This window comes from Ambystoma mexicanum, chromosome 4p, assembly GCF_040938575.1.
Source record: "Ambystoma mexicanum isolate Mex_15411 chromosome 4p, UKY_AmexF1_1, whole genome shotgun sequence".
Lineage (NCBI taxonomy): Eukaryota > Metazoa > Chordata > Amphibia > Caudata > Ambystomatidae > Ambystoma > Ambystoma mexicanum.
In genome coordinates this window covers 1,192,860,154-1,192,879,452 of record NC_090927.1, presented here as the reverse complement: position 1 = coordinate 1,192,879,452, position 19,299 = coordinate 1,192,860,154, and positions in this window count along the sequence as shown.

Below are 19,299 nucleotides of genomic sequence, written 5' to 3'. Positions count from 1 at the left end.
TGGACCCATTCATGGGGCATTGCGGAGGCTGATCCCCTCTTAGAAGGTTGGTGAACTACTTTGGGAATATTCTACATCAATGCCACCATTTCAACCACTTCCCTGAGCTGCAGTGTCCTAGATAGGTTAACAACTGACAATAGGGTGAACCCAGATAACCTTGAAAAAACAGCTCAGTGTAATAGACAACCTGAGCTTTGTACAGTGCTGAACTGGGCAAACAAAACTGTGGGAGGCTGAGAGAGAGGAAGAGGTGGGGCAAAGCTTGTGGATGTTAGGAGGCCACGTGCCCGACTTACTTGGTCACCGCCAGAAAATAGTTGTATAGCTGCAAATGTTTGTTGCACATTGTGCTGAATCGCAAGGAAGTGAATGCGCAGCATGTGGCGACATTTCCAAATGTGCTGGAAATGCGTGTGTGTTGGGACAGTCTTGAGGCAAAAAGTTGAGAAGTTTGGATTGAAATACAACTTAAATTCCTCCATAGACAACACGCAAACAGTACAAATTGTGATCTTGGCAGCTGAAACACTTGGAAAACTTAATATCACAGGTTGGATTTCATTGAAACCTTTCAAAACACAAAGTAATTTGTTCCATAACCGACTAGAAACTTTGCCATCAGTAGGAGAAATTTGAAATGGGCATTAGAAATGATTTGAACTCCTCCACAATCCAATACACACAAAAAATGGGGTTGCATTAAAACCTCTGACAGCCCAAAATAATTTGCTCCAAAATGAACTTCCAGACAAGGCACTTTGCAAACAGCTGGATAAAATGGGAATTTGGCAAGTAGCCCCATTTGGAAGTCATTCAAAAACCCCTCTAAAAACACAATGAGGGTTGCACTAAAACCTGTAGGAACACAAATTGAATTTCACCTGAACAGTCACCCAGACTGGGTACTTTTCCAGGACTGGACACGTGGGGATTTGGCCAGGAGATACACTTGGAAACTTGAATTGCTTAAAGAACTGCAAAACACAAAAAAATATGTATTGCATAATATGTAGTTTCAGAAATTTCTTCAGACCGCAGAGACCTTCTGTGCAAACAATAGATAGCAAATTAACAAAACCATATCCAAAGTCATGGCCTTTAGGCATCCAACAAGAACCACAAAGAAACGAATGCTCTGTCTAGACAGTCAATAAAACACTTCAAAGGGTCACTACTTTATATAACTGGGAGTAACACTTGCTCCAGATGGTGTCTGAAAGGCCCATCACATATGGGTCACTACCAAAAGTGAAGTGACAGCACTAAGAAGCATTTGCATTTGAAAGCCAATTTGGGGCCAAAGTGGCTGATGCCATTCAGAAATCATAAAGACTGATGCCACTGCTCTCTATGGCACAGTTATTTGGGCAATGAAGGATCATTCTATAATGTTGGGATAGTAAGACAACATTCTGGAAAACAAATCATGCAACCACCATATGCAACCTTGACAGCAAAAATGTAAGCGGCTTGCAGCTTTGCACCCGTGGAACTCCAAACCAGGAAAGCAGCAGTGGCCAATGCAGAGAAAAGAAGCTCCTTCACTAACAAACATCTGCTTGACAGATATTTGCAGGAACTGGTCAATGGGCAAGGCACTACCGACAGAATATCATACATCAGTAAGGAGGCAGAACATATGTTGCCCCCAATGTCTACATTCGAGTTTAGCAAAAACCTGAAAGCAAAGGCCACTAAAATACCACTAAAATACCATTTAGAGCCAACTTTTCAAAGCAAACTTCGGAACTCTATCTATCCGCGTAGAATGGAAAACACGAAGGTTGAGAGGGCATTAGCACTCACAAAAGCAAATCTCTGAAAAACCGAGATCTTAAAAAAAAGATGTAGGAAGAGGGCAAATTAGACTGTCTAAAAATAGCCAGGAGAAGGAACTCTTAGACCATGTCCTTTTGAGCTGCCTCTGGTACAAAGGACATATTGAAAAACTGCTGGGTATCACAATGAATTCCCCAGGAGCATTAACTCCTCGTAAAGAAACTGGTACTTCTTCTATGTTATATCAATTTGAAGTTAAGGATGAGGAACTGGGTCAGAGAAAATTCCCCAGACTTAGGCACGGAAGAGCCAAACATGTGACAAATATTTCAGTTTATTAAAAGCTGTTGCAAGAAGGATTGAGAATCAGATATTGCATGCTTTACAAAGCGCTCTCTCACAGTGGTCTGTCATGGGGGTTTTAAGCCCTGGTGACATCACAAAGAAAAAATACATTCTAAACCTTCAGATGAGACAGGATTGGGTGAACATTATAGATATACATGCATTCTATAGGGGATAGATGATCTAATTGGCCTGACCATATATGGTAACTCCACCTGGGTTCACCTACAATAAGATGCAAGTGAGATCATGTCATGCTGGTGTGGTGTTAGTGGCTGCTGCAGCAAATTGTGAACAATGTTAGTGGTGAGTAAAGATTGGCTATTACAGGCCTTCTCACACTGGGAAAGCAACTAGCACATGAGCACAATGGGGGATGGGGAGTGAGGAGGAGGACCACAGAGTGCTGCCTTTTCCCCATAAGGTTACCCCTCTCTGACTCCTCAGGCCACGAGCAAGGACATTCTAGCTTCCAACATCATGCTGTGTTACTTTTGTATCTTCAGTCTTCAGTTTGGTGGGAACAATGGTCTCTGCCTTGCTCGAATAAATGGGCTTTGTTTCCCAGGTTCAGATTACGTGTTTAGGGACCACACACTTGAGTTTCTCTGCTAGCATTTATAAGGATTTACAGTTTTTACTCCTGCATGTGCCCTATCTTCTTCTGTTAACTTGACACTTTCCCTCTCCTGGTGTCCTTGGCAAAGCAGTGGCTGCACTGCCAGTCTGGTCTGTGTTTCTCAGGGAAATCTGTGTGTCAGGCCTCTCCAGTGTCTTCCATGTATTTCAATGCAGCTGTGCCTTCCATCTTTATTTTCATGGCCGGTTGTGTTAGTTGTATGTATGTGTCAGTAAGCAGTTCATGTGTATTCATATGCACCTAGCTAAGTGAGTCATAAGCATATCCTTCATGCCTAAGAGTAATGCGGCCTAAGTGTCTGCATGGCTTCATGAAGGAATGCATGTGTTTCATGTCTAACACATCTACGTGTGTGTGTGTATGTTCAGCCATGTTGCCTCTTCATGATTACTTTGATGATGTCATCTGGTTATGGTCTGTGGGGCTGCTTCAATGAGTGGCGTCTGTCATCTTGGTGGTATGCTGGACAGGGTGGGGGTTTGACGGCCCCACTACAATCCCTCTCCGGTCCATATATATGGACCACACATACTTGAAGCCCCTCCCCAATGATGAGTGTCTTGTGGTACCACACCCTTGCCACCCCCCTCAGGTCACTTAAGCTCCTTATGTGTTTGTTGTCCTCTTCATTTCTGGGCACCGTCATTGCTGATGTGTTCAATGGCACCAGGGTACATACTCCTCCTATATTTCGGTGACATCTGCATGTGACCTTTAGGCCCAATGGTGGTCCGCAAATACTGCTGCGCCTCCTCTCAAGCCATGTACCCTTGAAATGTGTCTGCATCCACTGTTCTCTCCAATCTTTACTGCACCTTCATCCTGGTACCGTAGTTGTGTTATTCCTTGCGGGGCATTCTAGGCAGAGGCCTCCCTTGTCTTCTACTTATGTGAGCAACATGAACTTCCTTGCCCATTCCTTGAGGTAGTTATTGGTTCCTCTCTACACCATCTCCACTGGAACTGTCAGGAACGCCTATGTTTTGCATTCCTGCAGCCCTTCCACCCATTCTTCTCCTGCAAACGCCTGTCCATATACTAGTAGCTTGTGTCTTTTGCAGCATTCAGGCATTCCTCCTACCTCCCTTCTGCCGATCTTAAGGTACTACAGTACCCTTTGTGTTACAGTTCTCACCCTTTCTTTATCTGGGCCTTTCAGTATGTATTGTATCAGGTAATTTTCATTTCAGCAATCCTCTCATTGCCCATGTTTTCATGTAACTGTCCTCGGGGTAAAATCTTCTGTGTCATTCATCGTATTGCAGCTTGCTTCCTCTGGAACTGCCACAGAATTCCTGTGGCTGCTCAAAGCCTGGGAATTGACAGCCCTCCCCTGAAGCCCCACCCACGCACGGGTCATGTGCTGGTACTATATATTGTTAGTAGTGTGTGCCAAATTGGTCATACAAGCACTCAGGTTTTTAAAGTTGGTAATGATGCTCCAATGGAGCTGCTTCATCTCTTTTGCGATACTAGCGAGGGGTCAGGTCATTACTTCAATAATTCTGGGAACACATACCATCTGACCCATACTCTTTCATGTGCATAATGCATGCATAAAACATTGTTACGTTACATACTTCTAGGAGGTGCAATTCCATGTGTTGCAAGTGTTGCAAGTGTGCATAATGTAATTTCCTATCTGTTCATTATTTATTTATTTATTTCCCTCTTTAATGCACAATAGGTGACCCTTTCCACCACAACCACTGGGGAGGTCACTCAAGCAAAGCTCCAATATCTTTTAGTCGGACCCAAAAGTCCATTGGTAGTTCTTTCTTCTTTTGAAAATTTGCCACCCCAAAGTCATCTACCACTCCACCCCAAAGTTCCTTCTCTTGTCCCTGTCCCCTTGGTTGTCTGTCTGGACTCCATGTACATTTTTGTAAAACACTCCTGATATAACTTTTCGAGTTGCCCCACATCCAGGAACTTTCCATCAGTCCAATGCTCCTTCAATGAGTTCAAGTGCTGGATAGTAGGACAGTCAATGGATGGAGATGAGTATGGGACGACAGAGGGCTGGGGGAGCACACAATCAGGGGGCTTTTCCATGTGTGCCACCTTCATGACATCTGGGCATTAGGCTGGGTCCCATAGGCCTTCCTGGCGATACAGCTTTCTGTCTCTGCTTGTCGGCTCGGGGGTGGGGGTCATTCAATGTACATTCCTCCCTCTGATATTTTGCTAAAAAGTCAATTTGCACCTGAAATATAGAGAAAATCAGGTGAGCTTCTCAAAGTGTATATACATTTTCTTTATTATTATGTCCTGCAATTGTCTAAGTACTGGCTACTTATACTTCTTCCTTTTATTTATCTAATCCTTCCATCTAATTCACATCTCACATGCCCAGTACCCAATCCACTTCTTCCTTTAATGTCATGCATTATATTGTTGCTCTCCTAATTCCCTGGAGCATTAGCTGTCCCATTTTCCTTTCACCACATGAGAGAAACAAAGAGCAAAACAGAAACAATATTAACAGACCCCTTTTCCAGTCTTTGCCACTTCTACTCCTCTTCAGGCCACATTCCGGAGATGATTTTATTTATGTCCTGTAGAGACTAAATGGGGACAAAAAGTTATACTAAAGTAATGGGCAGAATGTTACTCCTTTTTTAATGAGCTCTTTTCTCCTGCGCCTTGGGCTTTGGCCTTGTCGCTGTGCAATTCCATCCTGTGACGGGTTGACACTTCATGCGCTCTGGGCCAATGCGATGGCGGTTGCTTTTATGTGAAGTCCTTGTAGTTTCTTTTTCTTCCAACTAAGCTGAACTTGTCCTTTTCTGCTGATGTGTTTGTTGGTAGGCCTAGATGAGCTGTCTTTATCTTGGCCTTTTCCTCTTGTTCACCTTCTTTATGCTGTGTTGTGTTGTGGCTGTTGCCTTCTCTTGCTGCGTTGTCTCATTAAAACATAACTGTTGTTTGTTGGTACCTCCCTAAACTTGCCCTACAGTAACACATCTACCCATGATGCTGAAATAAGTTCATGCATGTACGTGTGCATGCAAGCGTGTCATATGTGGACAATAAGGTTGCCTACCATCTCTATCATATACATTTCTATCCTTTCCCCAGATGCTTTAACCATACATGTCACATAAACATACATTATGTTTCAAACATAACAGAACCATTGCATGACATTTCAATATAGATTCACATTTTCTACATCTCATAATAAATATGCTTTTCTTCTTGTTGATGGCCACCTTCCAAATACTGTGCCTTACCTGTGCCTCTTGCCCTGTACAAAAGATGCTTCCCATTCAAAACCCTCTCGTCCTCCTTCACTTTCTACCTGTTACTCACCTGCACCTCCTTCTCTTTCCATGGAGATCCATGGAGGACCTCCCACACTTCTTTCACCTCCCCCAGTACTTACCTGTTATGCCTATTCACCTTCCCTTCACTTCCAAAAGTACCTAACTGTCATGTGTTGCTTCTTCCAGTTACATTGATATACTACACCAATGAGGCCATATGGAAAAACAACATTCCTAAACTTTATGACATATCCAAGGTCCATAATCATATGCAAAATGTTGTTACTGGAAGGTGCGTTCCCGTTGCAGCCCCTCATTCGTGGCCCTTGTTCTGTGTTCAGTTAAAGATCTGATTTCTGCTACTCAATCTGTGCTTATACTCATGTTGCGGGGATATCGTCTGGTATCAGTGGTGGAAATCAGTGGGGGAAATCCTTATGTTCCATTAGTGTTGCCCCCCTCATGGCCCAAAAAAGGAAAACACTGGCAAAACCCCCCAATGAAATACCCCTCTGTTACCACGTATTGTGTGCAGCATGTCCTCTCTTTTCACACCTCCAGCTTTGCCCCCTCAATGTGTGACCATTGTGTGTGCTACTAGCTTGCAATGTGCCTAATATTGATGCCAAATCCTTCCTGTTCCTGTGTTTACCCATTAATCTGGTATAAACATGCCTCCAGCTATCAAATGAGCCAGCCTGCCATTCACCACATTATTATCCCTGTGTGAAGTCACTCAGTGCTCCCTCACCATTGCAATTCTTGAGCTCATGCATAGCCGTTTCTCAATCTTCCTTCTCTTTGCATGCCTTTCATCCAAATAAAAAGAACCTGTTAGTACCTGTGATAGTCTGCTCTTTGTCACTACCATGCTGACTGCATGTGCGTTTTTTATGGGGAACTACTTCCCATTCTAATGGTGTGCTTCCTTGTCTCCTCTAGACATAGAATGCAGACATGACTGGTATAGCAAAGGTCATGCTCTCCTAGGAAGGGGTTTCCCCTCAATGCCGCTACACTCCCTGTCCTGTGTGTGTCTGTCTGCATTTGCATTGGTGATTGCAGTGGCTCATTTTTCTGTGATGTAGGCTCAACTCACGGCACATGCATCTGACACTGTGTGATTGTGGACATAATGTTCATGTGGTTATGCAATGTACTGTGAAGGGTATCTTATCCCCCTCTTGTATCTTACCAATTTTACTTCCCTTGCTTTTTTGAATGCTTGAAAAATCTGTCATAATCTTACACTCTCGCTTTCTTCCACTCCCCCACATGCTCTTCGTCTTCCTGTTATGTTTTGCACAGCTAAACGATGTGCCTCTATATCAAGGGCTTCTCCCTACTCAACATTATGTCTGTATGTGTCAGCCTGGCCCTGTCTTGACCCTTGAAGTCATTCCTGGCTCACTATGTGTGTGTGTGGGGAAACGTTGGGCAAGCCCATCACTTTCCAAATGATCGTCGCACAGGCATTTAAACTCCAAAAGTGATTCCCCTTCATAAATCAAAAGCATCTCTCCCTTTCCCTCTATGTGACTGCTTTATACCCTTCAAAGTATCTCCTTTACTACTAATGAAGGCACTCGCAAGGGCGAAATAGTATATAAACAAAATATTCTCTAATGTGTCTTTACACAGTGCCTGAATGAAATGCTTCAGAAATGTCTGTCACAGTCCCAAATTCAAAACAGCAGATCTTTTGTGTGCTTTGAAAGCTGAAACGCAGTCTGTGCGATCAAATGAATTGCTTGTTGGGGCCAATCTAATGTGTATGTGTGCAATGGAAGGGAATGAACCTAGTTTGAGAAAATGTGCACACCCAATTTTAATTCATATAACATATCCATATGTAAGCCAATCACTAAAACAGAAGGTGTCTTTACCCCATAGAACCTTAAACACTAATCCATTATTCATACATACCAATAAAAAATATCCTAATGACACTACCTTAATGCATCGCCTAACAAAATCAATTAATACATCCCCTTTTTCATTGCGCTTCTTTTGTTAAAACCCATCCATTCTTAAATTGCTTTAACGAAAATTGCCAATCTAATTGTCACAAAAATTGACCTCCACTGTCAAAACAACATTATTATCCATATGTTTCGTGAAAGCTTTAATAGGAATAACAAATCCAATGAGTCCTGGCTCTGGGGCAGATTTAGATACTGTTGGGGCTGGGTCCTGGCCCACCTAAAACCCTAAATTAACATTACATTTTTCAAAGCATGTCATCATATACCCATCCTAATACTCGCTCCACTAGCAATGTCATTCAAAAACCACTTTGCTCACTATATACAAGATTTAACTTCATCTTGGTATATATAGCAATTTCAAATTCTCAGCTTTGTCATATTCACCAATCTGCACTAGTCATATACATACACACCTACATATCATCTATAGCCTCACTCATTCCTATATATTCTAGTACAAAGCTCATGCTTTCCCAATCTATTTTCCTCTGCGCTCACCTTATGCAACCATTAAAAGGGATTCATCCTCTTTAATTAACTTACTTCATAACTCTCTTCTCTTCTGCTGCTCAAAACACATCTAATAAACACACTACACCTTATGCCAGCCATTCCCTATCTTTTCAAAGGTCCAAAAATCCTACCTTTTCCAAGAACTCCCTTCTCTGTGCCTCTTCCATTTATATTTGACCTTCTCCCCAAACCATCTCACCTTCACATGTAAGTTAACAACCAATCGTTACCAGCAAAATGTATCTCCTTTACCTTGCATTTCGTTACCACCAATAGAGTGATTGCGTCTCATGCGTTTTTCCCTAATGCATAAACACTTGCATTGTTATGTAATCAAAGTCGACATTCAAAAGAAAAACTCTTCTCTTCCTAGATTCAAATGTCTATGTATGTTACTTTTCCCATACCCCTGCCACTCAAAAACATTGTTTCTTGGGGGGTTGGCCCCATGTATCACACTTGAACTACCCGCCAAAATGCTCAATACATTGTTCTTTGCTTACTTAATTGTATCTCATGTTACTCCAAGATATAGGTTCAACGATCAGCTGCATGTGCTTTCGCTCGCTGAGCTGGATTCAGCTTTCCTGCTTCATTCTTGCCTCCATGTTCCCGCGCTGCTCTGCAGACACTGCCTGTCTTTGACAGCAATATGGGCTTCTGCAAGCCATTTACAAAAGTCTTTGTTTCTCTTTTTTCTGTTCCTTTTTCTCCTTTCTACATAAGTGGGTGGTTTTCCTCTCCACCGGCACAGCAAAGCACTCAGTTGAAGCATGGAAAAAGACACATATTTTAGACAGACAGCCCCAGCATGAAAGAGAAAGGAAAAAAAAAGAGACACACACAATAGCTGAATTCTTCAGCACACATTGTCTGCATATCTGCGTGCACCCCAAAACCCACCACATACCACATGCCACCTTCACGTTTACCTCTGCCCTTAAAGGTCAGTCCACCATTCTGCCACATGCTCTTCGAACTCAACCCAAATGGCATAACACTCTTTGACAATGTAAACATCACCTTATCAAGTTAAAAACCATTGCCTTTGTTTTCTGAATTCTTCCTGTTTCTCTTTTTTCTTTTCCTTCTTTTCTCTTACCACCACATCTATGCTGTTACTGCGGGCCTTCGCTCCCACATAAACGTGCCAAGTCCTATTCAACAACTTTATGTGTTAGGTCACAAGCTCAAAAGAAAACCCCTAATACTTCAAATACGTTCTCAATTATTACGACATCCCAAGACACAACAACAGACGACATAACACACAGCCATCTTCCTGCCTCTCGAATCACAGGGAATACCAAAATCGTGTGGTCCTTCTTCTATACCACCGCATTTAGGAATGCATCTCAATGAGATTAACTACAAAACCATCTTCCGTGACCTAAGTGACGCCTAGACCCAGATTTAATATCACATAGATAAGTGTGCATAGCACCAGTTGACATGGGGAGACAGAAATAGCTCCTGATAGATGTTAGTTTTAGGCAAACAAGCCTTTGTTAGGCTCTAAACAGGTGCTAAATAGCTCCCAGCAGTGCTGACCCCTACACCTATCAATGAGGGAGAATATTTCCATACCCAAGTACACTATATCCCTCAAAGGAAACCCCTAAGTGTGACATAATAATACATCAAAGGAAAAGAGGTACAAATAAAAGGCAGACAAAAATGATTAAACCGTGACTATAACACCCCTCAATTAGGTACTATCCTAACTACCAAAGAACCTCACTTCAAAAGAAGTGGAATGTTATTGATACACAAAGAAAAAATATCTTACTCCTCATAGGCTCATTAACACAGAATGAGGGCAAAACCTATAATTCTTTAGGTCTCAGGCTCATCAAGTTCATTAGGTCTCTGGCTTTCATACTCCTGAAAAAGTCATTGGGCCTCATTACGACCCTGGCGGTAAGTACCGAACATTACCGCCATGGCGTAATTAACGTTTAAGCCGTGGTTCGATGGCGTAAGGTGCGGCATATTCCGACCCATCGGGCACGTTCATTACGTCATGGCGTTAATGTAAAGTACGGCATGGCGTATATGGCCCAAAAACTGCCCTTACCGACATCGCACGCCGCGCAAGGAGCACTACCGCCACACACACCATAGCGGCGACCGCAATTAGCGGTCACCGTAATTAGCGGTCACCGTAAATAGGCGGAACCGGAAATTGCGTCATCGCGGCGGAACGGGAAACTGCACGGCGGCCATCTTTAAAAACACAATCCATTGCCATCCTCCACAACCATACCTGATCCAACCCTGACACCTATCCACACCCATCACCCACCCAATTACCCAAGTAAAAATGCCCAAAGTCGTAAAAAAAGCATGTGACCGGCAGCGCCAAGACCGTTTCTCAAAGGAGGAACTAACCATGCTCGCAGAGACCCTGCAAGATAATGCTGCAGCTGTATTCTCAACGCAGATGACAAGGACGGCAATAGCGAAAAAGAAGGCCATATGGGCCCTAGTGGCACAGCGTGTGAGTGCAATGGGGGCCGTACCCCGCACTGCCCAGCAGTGCAGAAAGCGCTGGGACGACTTGAGGCTCCGTGTCCGAAGCATAATCTCAGCTAACCGGAACCTAGGCACGTCAACTGGGGGTGGATCCGAATCGCCCATAAAGCTGCAAGCATGGGAGGAAATATGTGCATCCACCATCGGGATGGAGAGCATCCAAGGTGTCGGAGGGATGGAGAGAGGAGTGCCAACCTCAGGAGATGCAGGTAGGTGGCCAGAGCAAGCCATGCTAAACTCAACAAAGTCCTATCATGTGAAGTACCATGTAGCCCCATAGTGCATATGCAACACATCGGCAGGTGAATGTCCACAGACACATCCAGACTCCACCCTGTACACATGCAGCATGCACACCCTAACTGCTGGCACACACATACCACCATGCTACCTCCACACAAAAGGCACAAAACCTGTATGCCCCTGCCTGAAATGTGCTGCATGTACCCACTGTATAGATGTCATCCCTCACAATGCACGGCCAATGTCCGCGGACCCTTCAATAACACTATCCCTCCTTTGCTCCACCACAGGTTCTGACACAGACCTCCAGGAAGAGGACAACACTGCATCCAGATCCACCAAGAGGGCCAGGCCACAGGCATCCACCTCAGCCGTCCTAAAGGAAACACACCAGCAGCCACAAACCCTGCCTGGGGAAGAGGACAGGCAAGTGCCAGCCCCCACAACAGCAAACACAGACCCAGCAGCAGCACCGCACATGTCACTAGTCGTGCCCACTGAAGGGACAGGCTCTGCTGCAAGCAGCACCCTGGGTGAAATCGCTGCCATAGCGGCAACCTCCGACAGTGAGGCAGGCAGCATCGAGGTCATCGATGAGGAAAGGCCCACTGCCCAGCCACATTCCCCCTGCACATCCCTAAGCCCCCTGCAGGCGGATGCCACACAGGGGCAGTCGGAGGCCGAGGATTGGCCAGCCACCCCATCCCCCCAGCCTGAGGTGAGCAGCCCAATGGACATGCAAATGCCACTGGGCATGGCCCAGCAGAACCAGCAGACCCTTGAAGATATAGTTACCCGCCAGCAGCAGCTATCCGCCCTCCTCAACGAACATGTTTCACAGTGTGGGGGGGCAAGGGATGCCATGGAGAGGTCGGCAGACCGAGTCACAGCTGCCATTGAGTCCTCCACAAAGGACATATGCACGGAACTCGCGGCTGTGCGCAATGTCCTCACAGAACTTGTTCAGCCCATCAGGGACATGCGTCCAGATGTGCAGCCCGGACCCTCCTCATCAACCAGCTCGGCACAGAGCAGCCCCATCCGCAGATCAGGGCGCAATCTACGCAGCACTGGCAGGGGTGCCCCGGGGGCCAGGGGAGGGGATTCACATTAGTGGCTTGACAGTTGAGCAGGACTACTGCACACCCTGCTGCACAGACACTACCGCACCTTTGTAGGGATTCCAGGGGGGAGGGGGGAGAGGGTGTGTTGGGGTGTTCAGGGGGGAAGGGGGAGGGGGGGTGTGTTGGGGTGTTCAGGGGGGAGGGGAAGGGGGAGGGGGTGTGTCACAAGAATTCACTATTGAAATACATATTTTCTTTTTGCCAGTAATCAAATGTGTGGACATTTTTATTGAGTATATGTGCTTCATTGTTGTACAGTCCACAGTGTGCATGTCCCACACCCACACAGTGCCCCAAGTGCCGTCTCCATGTTACACACACACGCCGTGTGTGCTAGAAGCATTGGTCAATGAGATTCTGATGCATTACACGCCCCTCCTGTGCATCGCTGCCTCCTTGAGGTGCTGCCCCATCCCCACCCTCATCATCCTCATCGTCAGGTGGTTGCAGTTCTGCGTCAGGGGGCAGGGGCACATTTCTTCTGACACACATATTGTGTAGCATGACACATGCCATGACGATCTTCGCAACCTTCTCATGGCGGTACAGGAGTGCCCCGCCAGACCTGCTGATGCAGCGGAAACGTGCCTTCAGTAGGCCAAAAGCTTGCTCGATCACCACACCCGTACGGGCATGGGCACGGTTGAAGTCCTCCTCATGCTGGTTCTGTGGGTTCCGGGCTGGTGTAAGGAGCCACCTCTTCAGGGGATAGCCTGCATCACCTGTATGTGGGCAAGAATGTATGTGTCAGGGATGAGATTGATTGACGAACATGATGTGCCACCATGACTTGCATTCAACAGTTACTTTGCACCACTTTCATTTTCGCTACTGGATTCACACTATGCAACCACTATATGTCCATGGCTTTCATGTGCTGTTTTGAATGCCAAGACACAATGTATGCAGGGGTGACAAGTGCCTTGTGAGTGCCCATCCGCTGTGTCCGTTCAGGCTGTTTCTGTAGGTGACCTGGCACGTGTCCTGTGAGGGTTACACTCACATGATAGCAACATTGCTGTCTGCTTCTTTATGACCCCAGTGAACAGGACTGTTGTCAATAGGGACAGTTTGTGGGCCTTGCTGTCTGTGTTGTGGTGCATTGATGTTCCAGTCCATCATGTGCCTTCTTTGGGCACAGTCATGGGGGACAGGCCTTTCAGTAGATGCTGTTGGTGACGTGTATGTACGTGCATTTCGTTGGAGTCAATGTGGTCACAGTATGGTCAATGCACTTGCAGATGGTTGTGTCATGGTTGGGAGACACCTTCATTCACATGTTAGGGCTGCTTAGGTCAGGCCTCACGTATACAGGTGTCAGATGACGTAAGTGCTGCCTCAGGGTATGTTCTGGCTACTGCTAGTCGCAGCCAGGTGAAGTATGCATCATTCCCCCCCCCTGCATTGGTATGTCAATCACCCACCCACTTCACATTTCAATGCTCATGACATGTGACTCACCGAGTAGCCAGGATCTGGGCCCTGCATGTTGCTCCATGTAGCGTGGTATTGTGGAGTTACACAGGACCATTGAATCATGGCTTCCTCCAGGGAATCGGGCACAACAATGTGTGAAGATCCTGTTGGAGTCACAGACCATTTGCACGTTGATTGAGTGAAATAGTTTACGGTTGCGGTACGGTACCTCCAGGGCATGTGGGACCGTCAATTCCACATGGGTGCAGTCGATGGCACCAATGCAACCAGGTATGCCAGCTAGTGCATGGAAACCCACTTTGGTGTTAGCAATCTCCTGGGCAGACCGTGGTAATGAGATGTGGTCATCTGTGTGCTTAAGGAGGGCATCCAGCACTTGCATCAGTGTACGCGAAAATAATGGTTGTGATATGCCATGCAAGTGCCCCACTGCGTGCTGGTAGCTGCCTGTGGCCAGGAAGTGGAGCACGGACACTACCTTCAGTAGTGGGGGGGGGTGGCGGTGGGTGTTTCAATCATGCTGACGATGTCGTTGTGTATCATGTCCACAATGGTGGTGGTGGTGTCCCGGTCGAGTCGGTACAGGATGTGGATCTGCTCAGCGGTGAGGTTGAATGGACTGGCTCTGATGCGTGGGATTGGGGGCTGCCTGCGTGGTGGCACTGGCTGTGCTGTTGGGGCTTGCTGGGCCTGCCTTGCCCTCCTTCTCCTCCTGCGTCTCCTCTGTGCAGCCTGTTGTTGTTGTTGTTGTTGTTGTTGTTGTTGTTGTTGTAGTAGCACTTGCATTGCTATCAGGTCCTCCAGCCCCAACATTGCTAGTCCAATTGGTAACATTGTGGAGTGTGACTGGGTGTGGGAAGGGTTTGGGTGTGCTCTTTTTGTACTTCCTGGTCTGTATTGCCTCCACCTGTGCTGATTCTGTGCACCTGTGGCAGCTGGATTCACTTAACATGTCCCTTTACGGTTGGTTGGCGATGGCGTAATTAGCACCATGGCGGTAAGGTACTTAACGGGCTGGGTGATGGCGTTAGGTGCATGTCCGCTTGGGTCGGGATTCGCGTACCTTTCTGCCATGGTGGTAATTACAGTGTGGGTGGTCGCTGAGCGCGTCCTTGGTGCAGTTAGCGGCGGCGCTAACTATGATGCCGCTAATGGCATCGTAGTTAACGGTCACAGGTCGTAATCGGCCCTAGCGGAAAACGATGGCGGTAATCGTTTAGCGCCATCGTTTTTCACTTTGCGCCAGGGTCGTAATGAGGGCCATTGTGTAGGTGGTATTTAAACGAATCACTAAGTACCTTGAGGATAATCGCTTTTGAGATCCACTTCAGTCTGACCTCCATAGTAAGCACTCCACAGAGACTGCACTCATGCATGTCCCCAACTGTCTCTCTGATGCTCACAACTACTCCAAACTCTCATCAACAGCCATATTGCAGCACCTCTGTGCAATGATGGACACTGTCAACCACTGAACTCGCCTCCTCACTCTCCAACAACATGAGTTTCACAAATCTACTCTAGCCTGGATTGCTTCCTACCTGGAACATAGCACCGTTGAAACATCATGGCACCCACAAACCACAGACTCCTCTGACTATAATCTCCTCCTGCTTTTTCTACACAGCTTGTATTTGGTATTGCAACTAAAAGGCAACACACTCAGCTATATCCACTGAATATAATATTGTTGTGCCTACCACAAAATGTAATGTTTTGTCTCCCCTACTAGTATTTGGCATTTCACATTTTGTTACTGAATATAATGCCCACCAGCATATCAAGAAATATAAGACCTTTTCTCTGCAACTTGTATTTGGTATGTCATTTGAAAGACAGCACACTCATATACATACATTTAATATAACCTCCTTCTGCCTTCCAAGAATCATAAAACATTCTCTCTGTAATCACTAGTAAATAGTATTTGGACTGGACACTAAAAAATGGCACAGCCATGTTACAGCAATCAAATATTATCTCCTCCTGTATTCAAAGAAATTATGAATTCTTCTCAGCAACTGCTGAATAGTAGTTGTTATGGCCGCTTAAAGATGGTACAGTTGCTAACAGCCACTGAATGTAATTTAATCTCCTGCCTGTCGTGAAAGAATTATGTGGTGTCTTGTTCTTACACTGACAGGATATGTCACACGTGTGTGTATGTCATATGAAGTGGTCTGGTCACCGGGATGTAGCAGCATTAGTTGTAGTGAAGCGACAATAGCGGCCCTATCCAGTTTCAATGTCCTATATGTCCCTCAACTAGATAATATTTCAGCGTTCTACCTATTCCTCAAGTTTATTTCTGTTTCAATGTTACTCAATCCAATCCTGTTCCTTTCCTATCTTGCTCGCCCATCTATAGCTTATTCCCTGAACTGCTCTGGCAACCCCAGGCTCATTCTTGCCCAACCAGACTGAGACGCTTGAATAAACAACCCTTTCCCTCGTGCAAACCACCTGAAATATTTGACCCGAACCACTGACAATATGTCATAAATCTCGATTTTCCCAACATGTGTAATATAAGTGTGTTTACATTTATATCCAAAATGGTTCGCTTGGGCATAAGAAAGACACGCAGCTTGCTGCTCCAAAGAAGTCCTCTACCAAGCAAAAGAGTGGGAGCAACAGAAGGTCTCAGCCCAACTCGATCCTCATGCAGCCAGTTGATGCAATACATGTCCCACCCCAAACCCCTTCCACCTTTGCCAGGAATGGTATGAGATTTTCTCTGACATGTGATTCTGCCTAAAAGATCCATCACTAGTAGGGGCGTGCTCTATGGGATACCAACCAGGGACTCACATGGTGGTGGAAATCGGTGAGTGACCACTGCTGGTGGGAGATGCATACCACTCGACCCTGATGTCACTCAAAATGGAGCCCCCAGGAACGGTCCTGTGGATCAGTATTCTAGGTGAGCCTGTCTTCCTAAGGGACCAGAAGTAAGGGCGTTACCTGAGATTCATCATGCAAAAGGGCATGTACATTAACATAGAGATGTGATAGGATGGGAGATGCATGTATAGTGTGTGAAGTGTACTAGGTCTAGCAGGCTGTGCCTCTTCTCTGCTCAGTTGCCTGCACCTATGGCTAGGATGTGGTGGAAACTTGCGCACAGTCTTAGTTTGTCTAGCAGATGCTACGCAAGTACCCATTCAAACATCCACGGCTTGGCCCACAACAATAGAGCCTGCCCACTCCCAACACACTGCATGTTTCAGCCACCAAGAAAACAATACTTAGCCAGCACGCCTCAGAGCTTATTGTGGCCAACTGCATGCACGTCCGAAGAGCACAACATGAGTGTCTTGAGCTATATCCTTGAAGCGCTGCCTCGTGTTGGCAAAGATAGCCTGTGCCTCTGTTAATATTGACTGCCTTTGAGAATACTGTGTCTGATGTGAGAATATGATCTGGCTTACCTGTAGCACATGTGCTGCCAGAATTAACTTAAGTGTCCCCCGGAAAGGTCATCTCGATTTTATGATCAACTATAATGGGGACAGGGTTATCTCTTCACAGTGGGAATCGGCAGTGGGAAGAGTTCCACCTCTCCTTAAGGCCCGCAGCCAATATATAACTCTCTCTGATAAAGGTACAAGGTATTTTATTTTAAAATGTGGCTCATGGCACTTGGACTGGGCTTCTCTACGGGGAAAACCGATTGGAGTTGAAAGTATATGTGGCCTTGGCATGTTCTTCTGGCATTTGTGGAGGGATACATATATTCAAGAAGCATCACCAGTGCTTGGCATGTTCTTCCGGCATCTGTAGAGGGATACATGTATTCAAGAAGCATCACCAGTGGGTGAATCTCTAGTGCCCTATTATATTGATTTAAACAGTTATTTGTGCCTACAAAAGAGCTATCCAAAAGGTAATCAGTTATTTGTGTTTTTAAGCAGCTTTTGAAGTATTACAAACGTTTTAGCCAAATGTGCCTTCACCCGCTTGATTTCGAGGCTAATCAGAATCCCAGCACGCAGCTCTGAATTAAAGTCCTCAGCTTGTTTCCTCTGTTTTTCTATATGAAATGTAAAGACTAGTGGTTACATGCTAGTATTGTTTAGTAAAGAAAGGGTATGAACCAGTCCTTGATTTGGTTGAGCTGAATTTTAGAAAGTTTTATCAAAAATGGTTCTGTTACATATATTACAAAGCTTTCATCCTAAGCCAAATATAAACGGGGGAACACGTCTGCCCAGGGTATAGTAGGAACTGTTGGCTTTTCCAATGCTTGTTTATGTACTTGCGCATCATAAATATATCAGATCCTCCCTTATCCTCATCCCTGGTGCATTTCCACAGCCTTGAGCATTCATTCACATCACCAAGTGAATGGCAATGCACTGAGTCTAAAATGGAAAGGGAGCGCAGAAAATCAGTCCACTGAATACAACATGCACTTTGGCAAAGTCAAGATGAAGGGATGGGCAATCGGACAAACACAGGAGGCAAACAAAGAAAATATAAGTTTAATGCAAGTAAGCAGAAGCACAACACTGGTTTCTGGTTGGTTTCTATGAGTTGTGTTGCTGCCTGGAAACCTTGTTTAAGGCCCTCCCAGGATTCCCACAGAAACGCTTCCCATTGGCCACGATGGGACGATGATTACTTATCTCTCTGCCTCCTCCTCGTCTCCCTAAAAAAAGATGCCTTTCTAGGGTATCCAGTGATAATGTCACCTGGAAAAAGGTCTCCAGGGGGCGACATTTCCCCAAATGTGCACTCCCATGAAAATCAAGCACTTTCCCCAAATATTCTAGGACTGGAGTTAGAATAGAACATGTTATCCACCCTAGAGATGTGGGAGAATATTTTTAGGGGTGCAGGGGCAAAAAGTCACCTACCTGACATTTTCGACATTATCACATGGAACCCTTTCTAAGCAGTGCTCCTGCTTTCCTCTAATCCATGTGCACCCTGGAGTGGAGCGGCTGCAGGAAGTGGGGCCAGGCCTCTCCCGTCATAACATCATCAACGGTCCTGCTATGTATGAGGACGCGGCTCATGGCACGTTCCACGGTCTTATTTACGGCCAAGTCATTTGATTGGCGACGCATAGATCTACATGTGCGCCTATTTTCAAGCCAGCTCCTACAATTGCCATCTAGGTTGGCAAGGAGGAAGCCTGGCAGCCCAAGCGCGATGTTGCCCCGCCAGTGACATCTGGGATGGGGGTCAGGGTCGTGCTTTACTATGGGTTGGAGTTTCGCAGTCGCTGTGGCAGAAAAACAAGAGTTATTTTATCCAACTCTCACTACTTTTGTGGTTATTTTAATATTTAATATGATCTCCTACTGAGACATAAAACAACCGGCAGGACAAAAAATAGGGTTAAAGTTACACTCGAATATATTTATAAACTTCACACACGTATTTACTTTGACTGAAAGGAAATCCAGATTTTGGCG